General features: G+C 37.0%; 1 protein-coding gene across 3 annotated transcripts in view; it reads right to left on the reverse strand.

The window, feature by feature from the left end:
* The window catches only part of LPAR1 (lysophosphatidic acid receptor 1), a 175,312-nt gene that overhangs the window by 118,176 nt on the left and 35,499 nt on the right, over window positions 1–21,637 (reverse strand). The gene's annotated exons all lie outside the window — the stretch shown is intronic.

Genomic DNA, 21,637 nt, shown 5'->3' on the forward strand with positions numbered 1-21,637 from the left:
CAACTTTTTCTCTCATCTTCAAAGTCTCAGGCCTTAAATCTTACTTCAATATATCCAGAAAAGACAATATATTTCAAATTCTTAAGCCTTTCCAATATATAGGATCAGTTTTTCCATTTTCTTCTCCAGCTTTTCAGTTAAATTTTTTATTATTCATTTGGCCTAAAAAAAAGAAATATCTACCTTTCTTTCCAAATGGCACTCAGCTGATGCATTCAAAAGAGAAAAAATACAGCTAGATATCCACCAGAGAAAAATAGTAGCAATACAGGGTAATTCTATAGTTTGTTTTTCCTTTTTTTTTTTTTTTTTTTTGCATTCAGAGTTAAGTATTCTACAGTTTTAAGAAAATTGGCTAAAATTTATCTAAAGAGTCTCATTGTCTTAATTTCAGAGACTTTATTGGGATGACCTAAGGGGTCTATAGTCTGGACTCTTCACTGCTCTGAAAGTCTATATTCCAGTATCAACCCTATTGGAAAACAATATGGAAGTTTATCGAAAACTTAATACTCATCTATCTAAATGGATCTAATCATAAATCTAAATGGATCTAGCAATCCATTTTTTGACATCTATTCCTATGTCCTAAGATACTATTTCAAAAAGGCATATGTGCTTCTATGTTTACTGCAATACTATTCATGATAGTTAAGTTCTGGAAACAACCCACATCTCCAAGAAAATATGAGTGGATTAAAAAACTGCAGTAAAGGGACTGGAGTGGAGATGCAGTGGTAGGGCATTTGCCTTGCACATGGCTGACCTAGGACAGACCACGGTTCGATCCCCAGCATCCCATATGATCTCCCAAGCCAGAAGCAATTTCTGAGCACATAGTCAGGAGTAACCCCTGAGCTGTGTCACTAGGTGTGGTCCAAAAACCAAAATAAATAAATAAATGAATAAATAAATAAATAACTGCATTATGTCTGCTTATCAGAATACTACTCAGCAGTAAGAAAGATGAAACCATGCCATATGTCATTAAATGGAGGAAAAATAACTTGGGAGTATTATGCTGAGTATATTAATTAGAAGGAAAGGGACAAACCAGAATGATTTCTCTCAAATATAGAAAATAAATAAACCTAGTAAGACAATAACAAGTTACCAAAGGCAACAGAATCTGAGAATTAGCCTCCAGGACTGAGTTTAGCAAAAGCAGGTAAGAGAGGAATGAAGGAGAAGGGACCAAGGGACACTGGTGGAAGAAAGTTGACACTCTGGTGGTTAGTGTGGTGTTATAATAATGTATACCTAAAATTAACACTAACAGTATTGTAAAAACATGGTACCTCAATAAAAACTGCAGGGGAAAAAAATAAAAAAATGTATTGACTGAAACAACATCCTGACTTCTAAAAGCATTCTGATTGATTCTATCTTGAAACTTTTCAAAATAATCAGGAATTGAAAAGCATCACTTATAAAAAAAAAAATCTCAAAACAATTGTCACTCTCGAGGCCATGAGTGTATTTCATACTCTGTTTTTGAGTCTTAAATTCTCCGATTTTATATGATACTGCTAAAAGAAAGGAAAACATCTTTAATTTAAGAGTAATAGATTGAAGGGCCTGAACAATAACACAGCAGTAGGGCATTTGCCTTACAAGCTGCTGACTCAGAATGAACCTGGGTTCTACTCCTGGCATCCCATATGGTCAGTCCCCCAAGCCAGGAGCAATTTTTGAGCGCAGAGACTTTTGTTTTGGTTTGTTTTAAAGAGTGAAAAGTTCCTTTAAAAGCATAATTAATTAAAGTAATAAAAAAAAACAATTGAAACAATTTCTCTTCGAATGAGAGGTAAATTGAATACTTCCATATTTCTTTTTATAGTCAAGGACCCAGTTTCTATATTCCTGATCTTCCATCTTTTTAGCATCTGGAATTAACCTGATTTCTATAGAGACCTATAGAGGCACCCAGAGAGGTGCAAAGATTAACAGAAATTCTGCAGCATAGAACAGAATCTGTAATGGGTAAAATACAGGAGAGAGTCTCTGTTGTAAGCTGGAGTGTTTGTAGTCCATGGGTTTCAAGACAATATTTAAAATTTTTGTTACCAAGCCTCAGGTCAAGTTGGACTATTCCAACTAAAGCTTATGGAGGTATCTTTTTAGAAGAGAGATATTTCCCTTCTAAGAGCAAATGTATGTTTCCAAAATCAAAAAAAATATTCCTAAAAGGCCTAAAATAGAACATACATATTCAAAGTGGAAGAAAGAGGAGAAAAGGAAAGAAGAGAGAGCAAACAGAGGTGCAAGTAAAATATCAAAATAGTTGGCTGGAAGATTGAAATAGACAGAGGGAAGGATTCTATGGAAGTGACTTCAATTTTTTTTTTTTTTTGGTTTTTGGGCCACACCCGGTGACACTCAGGGGTTACTCTTAGCTATGCGCTCAGAAATCGCTCCTGGCTTGGGGGTCCAAATGAGACACCGGGGATCGAACCCAGGTCCTTCCTGGGTCAGCACGAGCAAGGCAAATATTACTGCTGCGCCACCTTCTAGCCCCTAACTTCTATTTTTAATGTTTTGAATAGCTTTAATGCCAAGTACCTTTAAAAGAGTAAGTTAAATTCAAACCTGAGTACTTGAATTAAAGAATACTGATTTAAATTGTATAACTCAATATAAAGATAATTGTGTTTGATAGTTGTCTGATGTGTTTATCATAAAATAGAAAAATAAGCAATTACATGTGTTACCCTCCACTTAAAGAAAGCACGCACCAGACATGACTTTTTGCCTTCCTGGGGCAGTGCCTTCCTCCCAAAGAATTATTTGCCAAAAGGCCCGCTCAGCGAAGTCAATCATTTGACCCTTTGCGTGGATTATTGGCGGTAATTCCAACATGGCTGTAACATTACTTTTTTCTCTCTATTTGGCCATTACAGAAATCAGGCCTCAGCGACCCTTCAGACAAAGAAAAGACAGTACCAAAAGCCCGCCAAAAGTTCCCCGCTGGCTAGCTTATTTGTGACTCGTATAACCTGGCTCCAGCAGCTTGTTTTTCTAAGTCTAGCTCTATGATGGTAAACAATTATTTCTGTCCCCCCTAAAAATCTATTTTCCTGCAACTACATAAACATCATAAATATCTCTGTCTCTCTCCTCCAGGTTTCTTGAAAAACCTGCTTTTTGCTAAACCAAAATCATCTCTAGCTCTTCTTTCTCAGCCCTCTAGCAGGGGTTTTTCTCACCTATAGGATAGTCATTTTGATATGTAGATTCTAGGCCTGGTTCCCCATTGTACTGCTCTCCTGCTCTTTGTTCTCCCTGAGGACACCTTGCATACCAGAGTTTGTGCTTATAAATGTCATCAGCTGAAAAGTAAATTTGTCTCTTGTCCCTTGAATGGAGGTCCCCATACAATTCATTTTGTGTGGTCTCATTTATTTAATTTTCATATTTCATATTCGTCTGCTGTACCCGCTTATTCCTAGGGAGAATTAACCCACTAAGGTTTTGCTTAGTGACACTAACACGTCTGCAGCATACATGTATTATGGTAGAGAGGCAATAGTCAGAAAGTTCTGGAGAGGTGACATTTTGCATCAAGATCCTAAATAGAACATTGCATTGGAAGGGTATGTTACTGTAAAAGTAGGAATTATATTATAGAATCAAGTTTTAAGGGCAAAGACATTTCTCGAACTCCCCTATGCTGCTGTTGTCTCAATGAACAGGGTTGGAACAAGCATGGAGCTTATTAGGGTTCCTCACATTTGGTTATAGTGCTTTCACATTCAGCTGGAGTACTTGAACACTCAGCCAAAGTGATCACTAAAACTCATACACTTTGGAAGATTTGGGACATTGGTAATGGGAATGTTGTACTGGTGAAGGGGGGGTGTCCTTTACATGACTGAAACCAAACCACAATCATGTAATCAAGGTGTTTAAATAAAGATATTAATTTAAAAAATAAAATAAAACAGTGACCCTTGTGCAAAACTGGCTGTGTGTCAGAGATTGTCATTTAGCTCTGGGTATCCCAGACAGCAGAGCTACAAGGAACATGGGACAGCACTTGGAAAATTGAACCCATGATTATAATGTGTCATCACCTCAGGTCCAAGGGTAAATCTATAATGATACTTATCACAGGCACCAGCGCGATAACAGCAGTAGGGAATTTGCCTTGCACACATCTGACTTAAGTTCAATCCCATATGATCCCCTGAGGACTGCCAGGTGTAATTCTTGAGTGCAGAGCCAGGAATAATCTCTGAACACTGTCGGTTATAGCCCCAAAAAAAATTTTAAAGGGGTTATTGAATGAAGTATTACATATGACTGGAAAGTTTTAAAAATTATCTATCCAGAAGCCAGAGTGATAGCACAGAGGTAGGGCATTTGCTTTGCACACAGCCAACACAGGACAGACCCGGGTTTAATACCCGATATCCCATATGATCCCCCGAGCCTACCAGGAGAGATTTCTGAGCACAGAGCCAGGAGTAACCCCTGAGCACTGCCGAGTGTGGTCCAAAAAAGCAAACAAAAATTTATCTATTAAATAATATAATAACCACCAATCAAATTATTAAACCAATATGTATATGTGGTACAATTTTATCAAGGCAATAAAAATTAAAATTGCACCAAAATTATGCCTCTCCCACATTTGAGTTCAAAGAAAAAAATGTAAAAAGAAATCTGCATTTTTCTGTAAGAAAACATATTAATAGCCAAAATGGATTTTTTAAAGGTGCTAAATACACTGCCTACCTAAAATAATTCAATAAGCAAAAATAACTGAGTTAATTATACACAATACTGAATATTAGGCAACAAAGGACAGTGATTCTAAGAAGAGGGTAAATCCTTTGATTTCCTTCAGCTTCTTGCCTACATCTAAAAAAGCAAAAAGAAGGCCAAGTGGATACCAGAAAATTTTCTGAAATAAAAAACAAAAAACAAAGATCATGAGAATCCAATAAACTTAAGATAGTTATAGTTACAGTGCCAAAGAGAAAAGAACTAAAAACAAAATAACAGGCATCTGCAATGTCTTGAGTATTTGACAGAGAATCAGTGAATGCAGAAAAGGAAACATGGCCTGAGTAACACTCATCAAAATGAAGGGTGGGGAACCTTTATTTTGCCAAAGGCCATTTGGGTATTTAGAACATCATTTATAGGCAATACAGTGCAGGCAGATAAGAATTTTATGTGTTTGCTCCATCTTGTACCAAGGGCAGGCCACATGATTTTATGGGTTGGACATTTTCCTCCCCTGATTTAGATAATTCACTTTCTGTTTCCATCAGTAAACTTGGGCAATATTGATAAGACATTAGTAAAGCATTCAAAAGTTCTTTTTGATTTTAGTTTCTTAGGACCACATCCAGCAATGCTCAGAGCTATTCCCCAAGTTAGTGCTTGAGGAGTCACTTCTGCCACTATTCAGGGGATCAGTAGGTGCTGGGGATCAAACCTGACTTTCCTAGAAACAAACTGTGTATGCACTGAACCCACTGCCTTAAAATAATTAATGCAAGACTAGATATTGATCTCATTCCACCTAACAAAATGTTTTAAAGTCTGGAGACAAGTTATTTCCAAATAATTGTGATTCAGAACAAAGCTTAAGAATACTTATAGGAGCCGGCGAGATGGCGCTAGACGTAAGGAATCTGCTTGCAAGTGCTAGTCAAGGAAGGACCATGGTTTGATCCCCCGGCGTCCCAGATGGTCCCCCCCAAGCCGGGGGCAATTTCTGAGCTCTTAGTCAGGAGTAACCCCTGAGCATCAAACGGGTATGGCCCAAAAAACCAAAAAAAAAAAAAAAAAAAAAAAGAAGAATATAAAAAACACACACAATTACTAATTGATCCACATAGTCTTATATGTAATCAATAGCTATCAGTTCTTTTTTTTTAAAGAAAAAAAATGTAGGTAGAAAATATAACCCACAATGAAAAGAAAAATCACTTAGTTTAAAAAGTACCCAAACTAAATAAATTAACAGACAAAAGCATTAAAATAGTTGCTATAGCTATATTCCAAATGTTCAAAAAATTAAGCAGTAACATAAATATTTTCAAAGTAACCTAGGTAAAATGTCCTAAAAAGTTAGTTGAAAAATGTAATGAACCAAATATAAAACACTAGATGAAATAAATAACATTGAAGACAGAAAAATCAGTAAAGTGATAGAGAAATGAAATACTAAAAAAAAAAAACACGTTAAAATAATATCAGTGAGCTGTGAAAAAATTTCCAGTGAACTTATATACATAAGTAATGTGTATAATATAAATGGAAGACCACGGGGGCAAGAGCAGTGGTGTGGAGCAGTAAGGCATCTGCCTTGCCGGCACTAGCCTAGGATGGACCATGGTTCAATACCCTGGCATTCTATATGGTCCCCCCAAGCCAGGAATGATTTCTGAGCACATAGCCAGGAGTAACCAAGCACATAGCCAGGAGTAACCCCTGAGCATCAGTGGGTGTGGCCAAAAAAACCAAAAACAAAAAAAAAGGAAGACCACAAAAGAAAGGAGAAAGAAAAATAACCTAAAAGAAATGAAGGCCCCAAGATTCAAACTTAATAAAAACAATAAACCTCTCTCTCATGATGAAGTCATGAAATTTTCCTAAACATGGATGTACATGGAATCTATTATGCTAAGTGAAGTAAGTCAGAGGGAGAGAGAAAGATGCAGAATGGTTTCACTCATCTATGGGTTTTAAGAAAAATGAAAGACATTTTTAACAGTATCTCAGAGACAAGAGAGATGAGGGCTGGTAGGTGCAGCTCATGACATGAAGCTCATCACATAGTACAGTTGGAGAGATGACTACACTGAAAACTATCATAACAATGTGAATGAATGAGGGAAGTAAAAAGCCTGTCTCGAGTACAGGTGTGGGGGGGTGAGGAGGAGGGAGATTTGGGAAATTGGTGGTGGGAATGTTGCACTGGTGAAGGGGGGTGTTCTTTACATGTCTGTAATCATACAACTATAATCATATTTGTAATCACAGTGTTTAAATAAAGATAATTATAAAAAATAAATAAAAACAATAAACCACAGAGCAAACCAGATCAATAAGCCAAAAGAACAAGAAAGAACATCAAAACCAAATTTATAAAGATAATGATAAAGAGACAAATCTTTAAAATTCAGAAATATGTGTGGCACATAGAGAAACAAGGTCAGGAATGGCTTTAGAGTTCTCAACAGAAATGAGTCAAAGACAAAGAAATCAATAATTTTGTTTCTTTGGTTTGTACAAAGAGTCTCACTCACATATTTGTAAAGCAAGATTCTGCCGTTGAGCTTCATACTCAATTTCAGGGATCAATAAATTTTAAAATAATGAAAAATAGCCCCATCAATTTAGAGTTTTATACTCATTGAATGTTTTATCAAAATAACTGTAAAGCAAAATCTTTTAAATTAAAGAGTTGAAATAATTCATTTTAGACACAATTTGGAACTATAAAAATACATAAAAGTTTTTGTACATCAAAATCATAAAAGTTAACCACTACCATAAACACAATTTTTAAATATAATAGAGAATATACATGAATAAAAGGCCATAAGGTAGATGGAAAATTCTATCACATAGAAATAAAAAAAAAACTTATAAAGAAATGAAGAATGCTACGAAATAGTAATAGTTACAGAATTTATAGACTCCATATTATAGAAATCACTTTAAATAATTCACCACAAAACAAGAGAAAAATATCTGAAATATTAAAAATTACTATTGTTGTTTTGGAAATTTGTCTATAATAATGTTGATACTAATTTTTTTAAAATATGGACCCTTTGAATCTCTATTTATTATTTATTTTTAATATCTTTATTTAAGCACCATGATTACACACATGTTTATAGTTGGGTTTTAGTTATAGAAAAGAATACCCTCCCTTTACCAGAGCAACCTTCCCACCACTAATGCTCCCCATCTCCTTCCTCTCCCATGTCTTCGAGACAGGCATTCTATTTCTCTGACTCATTACCTTGACTCTAATGATTTTGAAGAACAAAGATACTTCACATTCACTACCACCAAAGTGTTCAAACCCTCTTTATATCACTTTTAATCTCTTTATTCCTCCTTTCCCCTTTTCCACACAGTTTATAATCTTTGTTCTGTGGTCAAAGGTCAAAAGTTTGTCATCATCTGATATTGTCTATTCCTTTGTTTTGTTTTCTATGTACCAAAGATGAATAAAATAATCTGGTATCCATTCTCCCTACAAATTCTCCTTATTTCATTGTACATGATACTCTCTAGTTCTACCCAAGTTGCAGCAAATTGCAAGGTTTCTTCTCTTAAATATATATATATATATATATATATATATATAATCATATAATTGGGGTCTTTGGGTGGGCTACACCTGTAGTCCTCGAGGTTTACTCCTGGCACTGTACTCTGGGATCACTGCTGAATGAACTTATGGAACCATATAGGGAGGTGAGAATAGAAAATGGGTTGGAGGTGTGCAAAGCAAGTACTCTGCTCTTTGTACTATCTCTCCAGTCCCATTATTTTATCTTATCTTTTTAAAATATTTATTTAGTAGAAGAACTATGATTTACAAAGTTATTTACAGTTGAGGCTTAGGCATATAATATTTCACCACCAATCCCACCACCACTAGTGTCAACTGCCATAAACAGTGTTCCCATACTCCATCATCTTTTCTTATAGGTGAGTAATATTCCATTGTGATAGTATACTGTAGAATAATAGATTCATTATTGAGTCCTTGATGGTGATGGATGGAGGGGCCTTTCTCTGCTGGCCCAGGCCACACGCCTGCAATCCCCTCCAACCGGTGGGTCTGAGGGTCCAAGGGTAGCTGCGAGGTAATGATCCACAGACAGTCAGGTTTCAGGACATCAGTTTTACTCAGGCCCTAGCCACCATATGTGGCTCCTAAGCTTTAAAACCTTTTATGCTGGCTCCATAGTCAGCCCTGCATTCAAACTTTCTCTCATAACTCTCCATCCTGCTAGCTCTCCTCCTGCTTCTTCCTTCCTGAATCTCTCTCCAACCCCTGAATCCTCTTTATACCCCTGAGGCAATTCTTTTATTATTTTCCAAAGACCCCCTCCCAGAAATGGGCTGGTCTTATCATCAGGTTAGGTTACACAGGAAGATGGGGGTGGGGTGACAGTATCACAACTTCCTTATCCATTCATTGTTAATGAACATTTTAGTTATTTCCAACCCTGACTATTGTATTTCACACTGTAATAAACAAAAGTGTATGTATATCTTTTTAGTTATTTGTTTATTTATTTTGGTTCTTGGGTCACACCCAGCAGCGCTCAGGAGTTACTCCTGGTAGGCTCAGGGGACCATATGGGATGCTGGAATTCCAACCACCTTCCTTCTGCATGCAAGGCAAATGCCTTACCTCCATGCTATCTCTCTGGCGTAAATCTCCTGTGTATATCTCCATGCTATCTTTCCCATGTATATCTTTTGAATCAATGTTTTTGTGTCTTAGTGGTAGATGCAAGGAAATTGCTGGCTCATATGGAAGTTTTATTCTTCCTTTGTTATAAAGTCTTTATATTGATTTTCATAGAGGCTAAACTGAATGGCATTTCCACTAACAGCAAAGCATAGATCTAAAGATTCAAGCACATGGAATCAACAAATAATTATTAAATTTCAAAAATAAGCACAAATTAGCCCATTTTTTTTCTTTTTTATTTTTGGTTTTTGGTTTTTGGGTCACACCTGGCAGCACTCAGATTACTCCCGGCTCTACACTCATAAATCGCTCCTGGCAGGCTCAGAGGATCATATGGGATGCTGGAATTTGAACCACCGTTCTTCTGCATGCAAGGCAAATGCCTTACCTCGATGCTATCTCTCGGGCCCCCAAATTAGCCCATTTTAAGATGGGAGAAGAACATTAATAGTGTCTTTATATATGTAGAAATAATTAGTGATTTTCTTTTTTTTTTCCTTTTTTTTGGGGGGGGGGTCACACCTGGCAGCGCTCAGAGGTTACTCCTGGCTCTATGCTCAGAAATCGCTCCTGGCAGGCTCGGGGGACCATATGGGATGTTGGGATTCAAACCACTGTCCTTCTGCATGCAAGGCAAATGCCTTACCTCCATGCTATCTCTCCGGCCCCATAATTAGTAATTTTCATATGATGTAAATGATCAAAAGTATATGGCAATGTTCTCAACATAATATTCCACTAAAGAAAGAAAAATTGAATTCACTGTAAGATGCTACATCACGCTCACTAAAATAGCTTTAAGGAAAAAGACAAATAACAAATACTGATGAAGATGAAGAGAAACTGGAACCTGAAAATATTGCTAATGATAATGTTAAGTGTGGTAAAACAACTATTGTAAGGTTCCCACACTTTACATAATACTTGAAAGTAGAACAGAAGCCAAGAATGTGGTTCAAAGTGGTACAACACATGTCTAGCTTGTGGAAACCCTGGGCTTCAAGCCCCAGACTGCATAACTAACTCTAAGCACAGGCAGAGAAGTAACCCAATGTCACTTTTACTCAACACACAATCAGCATCTCGCAGATATGGTCCCCCCCCAAAAGCTAAAAAGTAATAATAAATGTAGTCCAAAATAAACTAAAACCAACTAAAAAATGCCTGAGTTAAACACAAAAGAAAAGAAACCATTATATAACTAATAAGCTTAGCTATCAAATAAAGGTCATAAAAATAATAAGCACACACACAAAAGGGATGTAAAGCCAGGCAAAACAGACCATTTACTATATGATTTAATTTATACCCAACTACAGAAAATGAAAACTAATCTGTGGTGACCAAGAGCAGATCAGTGTTTGCTTAAGAGTGAAGCCTAAAATGGGAATTTGTGATATTCAAAATAAAATAATATTAACAGACTTTCAAACCCTTTGAACAAAATAGTTATCCACATGTCCACTTTAATATAAACTAGTATTTGACAAGAATTATGGTATTTGCATAAACTCAAATGCCTCAGAAAATTTTTTATTACAAAAAAATAATGATCACATTACACCATAGAGAAAAATTACTTGATACCAAGTAAATGCCCCCCAAAACCTAGAGAGAAAAAAATGACATTGCTCACCACCTGAATAAAACTGCATCACTTCTATTGAAGCTTCAAAATCTGAATTTCAAGGCTGGAGAAATAGTACAGCAGGTAAGATGTTTTGCCTTGCATACTGTCGAACTGAGTTCAATCCCCAGCACCCAGAACTCCACTAGGAGAAATCCCTAAAAGCAAAACCAGGAGTAAACCCTGAGAACCACCAAGTATAGCCTCAAAACAAACAAATAATCTGACACAAAAATCCCAAACTAAGGACAAACTCACTGACTAATAAATTCTGAAATGATTTTGTGACCAAGTAATGCAATGTAAGATTCTGGACTGACTGAATTCTTTGTTATAAAGGATATTATTAAAATAACTTGAGGGAAACTTCTTGACACCAGGAACTTAACTGAGACTAAAAAGAAATATATGTCTCCTAGTTTCTGATGGTAGTTTTGTGTCTTTGTGGAAGAAAGTTTTTTAAGTTCTTGTTGGCTACAAATATTTGATGATATTAGTATATCATGTCAGCCATTAATTTTTGCTGCATAACTTGAAATTTAAAAAATATAATACTTCTTCAGGGGACAGAGAGTATAGAAACTAAGGTTCTTGACTTGCTAATGGCTAATCTGGATTTTATCCCCAGCACCTCATATTGCCAGGAATAAGCTCTGAGTACAGCCAGGTGTGGCCAAAACACTGTCCACATTAAAAAAACAAACAAACACTTAACAATCTTATACTGTACTTACAGTTTTTTTTTATAATCTTGAAAGACTAGAAAGAGAAAGGGAGTAAAGAAAAGCCTTGTCATATAAAATAAATTGTATTTACCAAAAAGAGTATTCAGACTTTAGTACATGTAAGAACAGACATTCCCAAGAATAACTAGCTTAAAAAAAAATGGAAGTTATTGGAACAAAGTACCTATCACAGACACATATGTGCTTAATTCTGGAGAAGACAGGAAAAGACATCTCAGACAGATTGAAAAATCTAAGAGGCATATTGCCAAAAATAAAGTAGATCTTTTGAAAAAGGAGAAGTCTGGAGCATAGTAAACAGTTTAGGCAGCATCCTACCACCAAGATTCATAAGGAAATATTATAGCATTAGAGAGACACTGGGACACATCAATGCTAAACAAAGAAAACAGCAGATGATGCTCCAGCTACTTGGTCCTAGGAAAGTCTGTTTCCAAGAGATAGAGGAAATGTGACAAGGTACTGTGTTCTTTGAAGACAGTGGATTATGAAATTCTTCTGCCTACCAGTGAGAATAATTGCTTCCAGATGCTGGTTGGCCCACAATGTGCTATTCAAAAATATATGAAAGTTTTGTTTATTTTTAAAGTTCAAGAACCAAATAAGAAACCTAGTTTCCTTCACTAATCTCTAATTAAGCTGGAGATAAAAGCTTAAAAGAAGGAAAAATAAATCAGGCGCATGGTTTAAGTCTAGACTTACACATCCTGCCCTACATTTTAAAAGGGTGAGGGGGGCAGAACCACAGTGAATACAATCCACTATCTACTTTACCATGGGGAAAATAATGAGGCGCTTAATTTCATTTCCTTCCCTGCTCCCATTATACCCCACTCTTCCTCAACAAAATCCTTTTGGCAATCCCACTTTAAAACAGACTTCTCTGAAACAGTCTACAGAGAGGGAAATCTAAGAAACCTAGTATTGTGCTAGAGGATAGATTATTCCCAGCTGGGTGGATGATATGTAAATACCAGAGTTTTCCTCAGCATTTATATGTGAGGTTTTGCCAACATGAGAGAGAGGTGAGTGAGGAAAACGTGGCCTTGGTCATGAATGGAACAATCCTCTGAGTAACATTTCCAACACTGTCCCTGTTAAAGACATCAGGAATGTGAAGCAATGGGAATGATGTGACTCTCTTCAGTTCACAATGATTTTGTAACTATAAAAACAAACAACAGCAGAGCCCCTCCCTAACATACAGGAATCATTTGCAAACTTGTGATTTCTATTACCAAAGCATTTCAAGGGTAATCATGAATCCATTTTTTAATTAGCATTAAAACTATGTGTGGTGTGAGCTGTAAAAAAATAAATAAATAAAAGATTTTCTTTTTTCTTCAGTGAACTGTGTAAGAGAAACTAAATCCAGGAAGTTTACTACAAAGCCCTCTAAGATCAATCTAAAACCAGCAGCAAGGCACCTGCACCTTTCCAAGACTTCTCACCACCTACACACATCAGACCAAAGATGCTATGTGTCCAGAAATCCAAATTGAATGGAGTAAGAAGAGGGGCCATACAGAAAGCCTTCTATCAGGAATTAGGGTTACTCAAGAAGATATGGTCCTAAAACATTAGAAAGAAAATTCCAGAAAATTCCAAAATTAATGGAGAGGGTAAAGGGGAGTTTGACTATTTCCTCTCCCCCATTTTTCTATGACGGAATTTGTTTAGTCAAACAGAACAGTAGCAGCTCTTTCTAGCTGATCAAAAGTGTCCCTCGGCTGGAAAAGGAGGAAGAGTCATGGTCAGTAGGTTATTACAAACATTGTTTTTAAGACACACCTGGATAGAAGGCAGTCAGCCTATCTGTAAATCCTTTGTAGTTCAAGATTTCTCCAGTGGATAACAACTATTGTTCTGGGCTCTAAGAACTGTGGTGTTCCATGTGCTACAGAGAAGTGGTTCAGAGGGAAAAAGAAGAAAAGAAAGGTAAACTTCTATAAAGAAACTCCCAGTTCCTTTGGGTGGTGGCTATGGAAGTACCTGGAAAGAGAAGCAGAAAACCTTCTCCTACTGGGGCCTGATGGTTCTGTTTTGGAGACTGATTTTAGATCCATGTTACACGAACTCCTCTCAGCTGGAGTTCATAGCACCACACTGATTTCTTTTGGCCCCAATCCCACATTGCAGCTGTTTTGTACTTATTGGAGGTACGGTGTATTTTTGAAACAAAATGAACCAAATTTCCTCCAATGTCTATGCCAGTGCCTGCCTGGTGCTGGGAAAGAGTAACTCCTTTCACAATCAGCCTACTAAAATATTCTGTGCGCTCCATGATACAGAGAAAGCCCTAAAGGAGTTACTGATCAGAGCTGGGAAAAGTCCTCCAACTAAAAAACTCATTCAAAGAGCAGATATTCTAACATTTATCCTCATTTCTGAATGTCATCTACTCCTCCAAACAGGTTAAACAGTTGACTGTTATCAATTATATCTAGCAAGCAAGTTTATATACCTAGAATAAATGAATAAACATACTAGAACTTATTGACCAAACAATGAAATCAAAATCATGAAAAAACAGGAAAATTGAAGAAGATGCTAACAAGTGTAGGTAGGGGAAACAGTAATCAACTATTTCCCAACAAAGACTAAGACTAATCCTGATAAATTCTACCAAACATTTATGTTGTTTTTTTTTTTCGGGCCACACCCGTTTGATGCTCAGGGTTACTCCTGGCTAAGTGCTCAGAAATTACCCCTGGCTTGGGGGGACCATATGGGATGCCGGGGGATCAAACCGCGGTCCTTCCTTGGCTAGCGCTTGCAAGGCAGACACCATACCTCTAGCGCCACCTCGCCGGCCTCAAATTCTATCAAACATTTAAAGAATAGTTTTGCCAATATTTCACAAATCCTCTTCTGAAAATAAAATGAAGAGGGTTAATTCTCCGAGGCTAGCATTATAATAATACCAACACCAGATGAAAACACTGCCAGAAAACAACTTTTCTTTTTCTTTCTTTTTTTGCTTTTTGGGCCACACTCGGTGATGCTCAGGGGTTACTTCTGGCCTTCTGGCTGTGCGCTCAGATATTACTCCTGGTTTGGCGATGTTGGTGCATCCTAGGTTAGCGTATGTAAGGCAAACGTCCTACCGTTTGTGCTCCGGCCCCCAGAAACAACTTTTCTAGAGTCCCTAATAAACTATAAACAAAAACTTCCAACAAAGTTCAAGCAAATATGATTCAGCAGATCATTCACTATAGTCATATGGGATTTATTTCAGGGTTGAAAAAATAGTTCAACATACACAAATCAATTGGATATGTCACATCAGTAAAGGGGGGTGGGAATCAGTAAATGTAGTGCAGAAAAAAAAATCATTTGACCAAATTCAACTCTGCTCATGACAAAAAAAAATTCTTAGCAAATTGGATATAAGGAACATATGTCACATAAGAAGGGTCATGTGTGACAACCCCATAGCATCAATATCAGGGGTCCTCAAACTTTTTAAACAGGGGGCCAGTTCACTGTCCCTCAGACCATTGGAGGCCAGATTATAGTTTAAAAATAAACCATGAACAAATTCCTATGCACACTGCACGTATTTATTTTGAAGTAAAGAATAAAAAGGGAACAAATACAATATTTACAATGAAGAAAAATAAAATCAAATTAACAAACTTACCAGTATGGGCCTGCTATTGGCTGGTCGTAGTTTGAGGACCCCTGCCCAAGACTGAAGGAGGAGTCAAAAGAAAGCAAAAAGGAGTCGGAAAGTGCTATGCACATTCCACACATGCTTACTGCAAGCCCAGGGTTGAATCGGAAGCTTAGCAGGAAAGGCAGCAGCAGCAAAATCCCCTGAAAGTCCAGATGTGACTGCATGTGTTTCCAGACTATAGTTTGAGGATCCCTGATATATATGATTGCCACTTATGACAACATACTCAACAGTGAAATGTTAAAAGCTTTTCCAATGGGGCCGGAGAGATAGCTTGGAGGTAAGGCGTTTGCCTTTCATGCAGAAGGTCATTGGTTCGAATCCCGGCATCTCAAATGGTCCCCCAAGCCTGCCAGAATGATTTCTGAGCATAGAGCCAGGAGTAACCCCTGAGCACTGCCGGGTGTGACTCCCCCAAAAATGTAAAATAAAAAAAGCTTTCCCACTAAATCAGGAACAAAAGTACTCTCCTATTCTTACCATCCCCACCTACTTAATACATGAAGTTCTAGCCAGAGAAATTAACAATTAAAAGAAGAAAAGATATACAAGTAGAAAAGAAAAAAATAAATTGTCTCTATTAGAAATTATGAGATTATTTATATAGAAAAAGTCTAGAATTAACCAAACAAAAAATATGTTAGGATAACAATTCTGTCAAGTTGTGCTATATAAAATCAAAGTACAGGGGCCGGGAAGGTGGCGCTATAGGTAAGGTGTCTGCCTTGCAAGCGCTAGTGTAGGATGGACCACGGTTCGATCCCCCGGCGTCCCATATGGTCCCCCCAAGCCAGGAGCGACCTCTGAGCTCATAGCCAGGAGTAACCCCTGAGCATCAAACAGGTGTGGCCTAAAAACCAAAAAAAAATAAAAATAAAAAAATAAAATCAAAGTACAAAACTCATTTTTTTTTTTTTGGTTTTTGGGCCACACCTGGCATTGCTCAGGGGTTACTCCTGGCTGTCTGCTCAGAAATAGCTCCTGGCAGGCACGGGGTACCATATGGGATTCGAACCAACCACCTTTGGTCCTGGATCGGCTGCTTGCAAGGCAAATGTCACTGTGCTATCTCTAAGGGCCCCAAAACTCATTTCTATACACTAAAAATCTATTTGAAAAAAAATTTTTTACAATAGCATCAAAACCAATATACCCTTATAAATGGAAGAAGGTGAAAGACTTACACAGTTAAATTTATAATGTACTAATAACAAACATTAAAGAAAACACAAATAAATGGAAAGATACTTGATTTCTGGGTTGAATAAATAGCATTAAAATATTTGTACCACCCAAAGTCATCTATTGATTCAATGCAATCTCCATCTATATTCATTCCAATATCATTCTTCACAGAGGTATAAAAAAATAACTCCAAAATGTATATGGACCCACAGGCCCTAAATAGTCAAAGCACTTTTTTTTTTGGTCACACTGGCAGTGCTCAGGAGTTACTCCTGGCTCTATGCTCAGAAATCACTCCTGGAAGGCTCAGGGGACCATATGGGATGCCAGGATTTGAACCACCGTCCTTCTGCATGCAAGGCAAACAACTTACCTCCATGCTATCTCTTTGGCCCCAGTCAAAGCAATTATAAGCAAGAAAAACGAAAGAGGTTTTACACTTCCTGACACATGTTTACATGATCAAATTAGTGTGATGTCACTCTGTTTATATATTATATATTTATATGTACAAATATAAATATATATACAAATACATATAAATAATATAATGTAGATATATTTTATAATATATAATATAGTAATATAATAAATATATAATTTATGACATACAATATTATATTTCAAAGATAAAACAATAAGAGAATCCATATATCGAAGAAAACAAGAAAAATAAGAATTTCAAACTTGAGTATGATATTTTAATGAGTTCTCTACTAAGTAGAGAAAGCAAAGGTAAAATCATGGATTTATATATCAACTGAAAGGAAGGAGAGACTAGTTTTCTTCTCCCAGATCCTTGGAGGATTATCATGTAGTACAAATTAAACAGAGATGGTAAGATGGCCAATATGCCTAGTAACCTTCTGTGAAAGCTGAAAGCAAAAATCAATCATTTTCAAGGAGCATTTCATACAAAGATAGTTAAAATAGCACATACAAAAACTCACATTTCTTTCATCCCTAAGCAAGGCTTCTGATTTTGCAGAATACAGTCACCAGCAATTTGTAAACAAAGGCCTCTGGGAGCCACTGTGAGTTGCTGTTTGGGAATCAAACTTAAGGCTTCACACTCCACCCCTTTGAACTATCTCCCAGCTCCAACACCTGTATTTTTTTAGGCTTGCTTATATAATTCTAAAACAAACATCTGAAAGCAAGCCATTGTCTTAAATCCAAGTCCCTATGACATTGGCATAGGAACAAATGGGTTTTCTTAGAGCTATTGAATGAGCTAGAAACAAAGGTGAGAGCACAGATTTTCAAGAAGGTTCTGCCACAGCATATCAAAATACTGATTTCTGGGCCTCACTCGAGATATAGTGGGAACCAAGAATTAGTATTTTGATAAGTGCTTAAAGTGAGTCTCAGCTGAAAGCCAGATGTTTTTGGCCACAGCCAGAGATGCTCAGGGAATATCGCTAACCGCATTAAGGAATCATTCCTAGTCATGCTCATGAGACCATATGGGATGCTAGAGGTGGAACTCTGGTCAGCTGCATGCAAGGCAAGTGCCTTATCCACCGTACTTCTTCAGCCCTGAAAAACTGATGTTTTAATCAATACATCCAACTAGTGATTCTCAAACTGGAAGATGCAATAACAAGAATTCACTGGAGCAGTTGTTCTGTATGCTGGGCCCCATGATTCTCAGTTTCTAATTCCAAAGATCTCAGGCACAGACCAGAGAATCTGCATTTTTGTGTAAGCTCTTAGAGGTTGCTGCTGCTACTGTTCAGGTACCACACTTTGGAATATCTGTTCAATACATCAGCTATTTCACTGGGCTTGGAAATAGATTCTACCAGCCTAGAACTTTTAGTAAGTGAGGTAGAGGAGTTCAGGATGATTATAAAAGGTTAATATGCTTTTTCATATGCGGCATAAAAAATATAGTATTTTTAGGGACTGAAGTGATAGCATAGCAGTAGGGTGTTTACTTTGCTCGAGGCTAACTCAGGACAGAACCTGGTTCAATTCCCGGCATCCCAAATGGTACCCCAGCCTTTCAGGAACAAATTATGAGTGCAGAGCCAGGAGTAACCCAGCAGTGCTCAGGGGTCACTCCTGCTCCGCACTCAGAAATCGCCCCTGGCAGGCTTGGGGGACCATATGGGATGCTGGGATTCAAACCACCATCCGTCTGCATGCAAGGCAAATGCCCTACCACTGTGCTATCTCTCTGGCCCCCAAAAGATAATATTTTTATAGCTGAGTTATATTAGGGGGCCAGAGAAATAGTATAGAAGGTAGGATACTTGCCTTGCACACAGCCAACAGAGAATTAATCTCTGGCACCCTATGTGGTTTCCCAAACCTCATCAGGAATATCCTAAGCATAGAGTCAAGAGTAAGTCCTGAGCACTATTTCATATGGCCCAGATCCAAAAAACTAAAAATTTTAAAACAAATTAAACTATAATTCAGTTTCATCTATTGAATTATAGACTGAAAGAACATTTTCTTTGGAAGGTGCTTTTAAATTATTCAGGCTTAACTGAAGTGCTAGAGATCAATAAAGACAAAATCTGAGAAAAGGTGTTACATTAATAAATATTAAACATTTCCCCCTCAAAATTTACACATTTAATGAAACCACTCAGAGCATTTTCTTTTTGAATATACCTAAGTTCCAGGGTGTGTCCACAAAGAACAAGAGGCTTGAATAACTGGGCCCACCACATCATAATATGAATCAACTTGTGCAGTAAAGCTGGTTAATGCCCCCATCTGAAAGGGGCCTGCCAAAAAGCAAAGAGTTTCAATTTTGACCACCAATAGCAAGTTTGCCATTATGAGAACGAGCCCATAGGTCTGAGACTTCTGAAATTCATTTCCTGGTCATAAATTCTCACCACAGCTCTACTAAAAAGGCAATATTGAGTTTTCTTTTAGTGATTAAATTGTAAATGTTAAAGTAGGTAAGAGAGTAGAAAGATAGTTCAAAGGAATGGAGCACAAACTTACATATATGAGGCCTGTGTTCCATCTATACCACTACAAGGTCACCTGAGTACTGACATATGTCATCCTGCCAGATAGATATGTAAAAGATAATACCTATATAATATATTATTCCCAATGTAGCTGTACCAACCTCTTAAGAGACTTAAAGTCTAGAATTTTTCCAAGCCCTCTGTTCACTCCAGATATTCCCTAGACTCAAAAATTATGGCTAAATCAGGTAAAGTCCTGCAAATGTGTCCTAAAAATGGATATAAATTAAAATTTAAATGAAGATGACTGTAAAATTCTTTGAGACGTTCCCACTGAATCTTCAGTGAAAACAAACAAGGACAAATTAAAAGATATAAATTAAAAATCATTTTGTAAACAACAATTAAAGCAAGTCATCTGTAAGGCCCTGGAAGTAATACCTATTGAGGATAGTATATATGATAGCATATGTAGCATATTACATAATAAATAGTGTATAGTATATATTTATTTATACATATATATTTAGGATGTGTAGTGAAGAGGAATGAATAAAAATCCATGTATCCAATTAATGCCTTGCTCCCTGAAAAATCACAGCAAGAAGTTAAATGGCCTGGTCCCACTTGACTCTGAACTTTCAGGGTGGAGTGGATTTGGATAAAAAGAGTGGAGACCAGTAATAGCCACAGGAAGCAGCAGGAAATACTTCTTTCAGAACCCACTGGGAATCCACTATCATTTTCAGAAGTCCTATGCAAAGACATTTTTTTTATAAATCAGTAAATGTTATAAATAATCCACTGGCTGGTTCATGACCCACTTGACATAAGAGAACATAGGTCAGTTTTAAAAGATCTGGAGGCAGGAAAAATTCTAACATGAAGAACTTTCTTGTAGCTAGCCAAGTTTCTCAGAATTGATTTAAAACTCAGGAAAGAATGGGTCCCTTTTTGCCTGGAAGATTTGGGGGAATGGAGCCAAGGTGTTCTCCAATTTCAGTGAACCGCTGTGCATTTGATGGGAAAGGGAGGGAGGGTTGACGGAGTTGCCCTTGTGGATGGTGTGGGTCGCTCAAAGCACAAAGGCATATGGCAAAGGGAGCAGGGCCGAACTCAGCTATATAAAAGCACAGAAGAATCGTAACTTATTAAAATTGGGGGGACTTTTAATCCCCAAAACAGACATTAAAATAAAAGTCCAACGTGATCATTACTCACCATATCTGGGCAATGCAAAAACAGAACATTTCCACTATTGCAAAAACTTCTTTGGGACAATACTTATGTCCTATCCATAAAAATTATAAACTTGGTGGGGGATTGTAGCTTTATTTTACTTTATCTTCTTTTTCTGGATTTTGGGCTGCATGCATCTTACTACTATCTCTGTGCTCAGGATCACTCCTGGTGATGGTACCCAGGGATTGAATTGAGACTCAGCTGTGTGCAAGGCAAGTGCCTTAACTCCTATAATATTGTGCTATTGCTCCAGCCTCTTGTGACTTCTATATTTTAAAAAAGGCAGGATTCTTGTCTTCAACAGAATTTAGCCTCCAGAGTGTTCTATTAATTTGAAGTCAGAATAAAGTCTAAACTAATGGGGAAGAAAGTAAACATAAAGAAGGTTATAAACTCATAATTAAACCTTTCTGTTTGTGATGTTTCTTCATTCCGACTGTTAGAATCAAACATTAGGAAGCTGGACTGTCATTAAGTATATTCCTTAGAAAAATTGGTCTATTGCATATTCATCTATCTGATCTCATACTTCCTTTGCAAGATTCCCTTGAGAAGTTAATTTTCAAATTTATTTACTAAATCACCTAAATTTACACTCTATGAGCATATATACTATAGGTATATTAAGGAAAAATGTGTCTAATTTTATCATACAATACTTTTTATATACCAGAATTAATCACATAAAACCAGAAGCACATAGCAACATCAGAAAGAATTCACATTTAAAAATTAGGGATGTGCATTGCTGTGTCTACA

The sequence above is a fragment of the Suncus etruscus genome, chromosome 1, assembly GCF_024139225.1.
Source record: "Suncus etruscus isolate mSunEtr1 chromosome 1, mSunEtr1.pri.cur, whole genome shotgun sequence".
Classification (NCBI taxonomy): Eukaryota; Metazoa; Chordata; class Mammalia; order Eulipotyphla; family Soricidae; genus Suncus; species Suncus etruscus.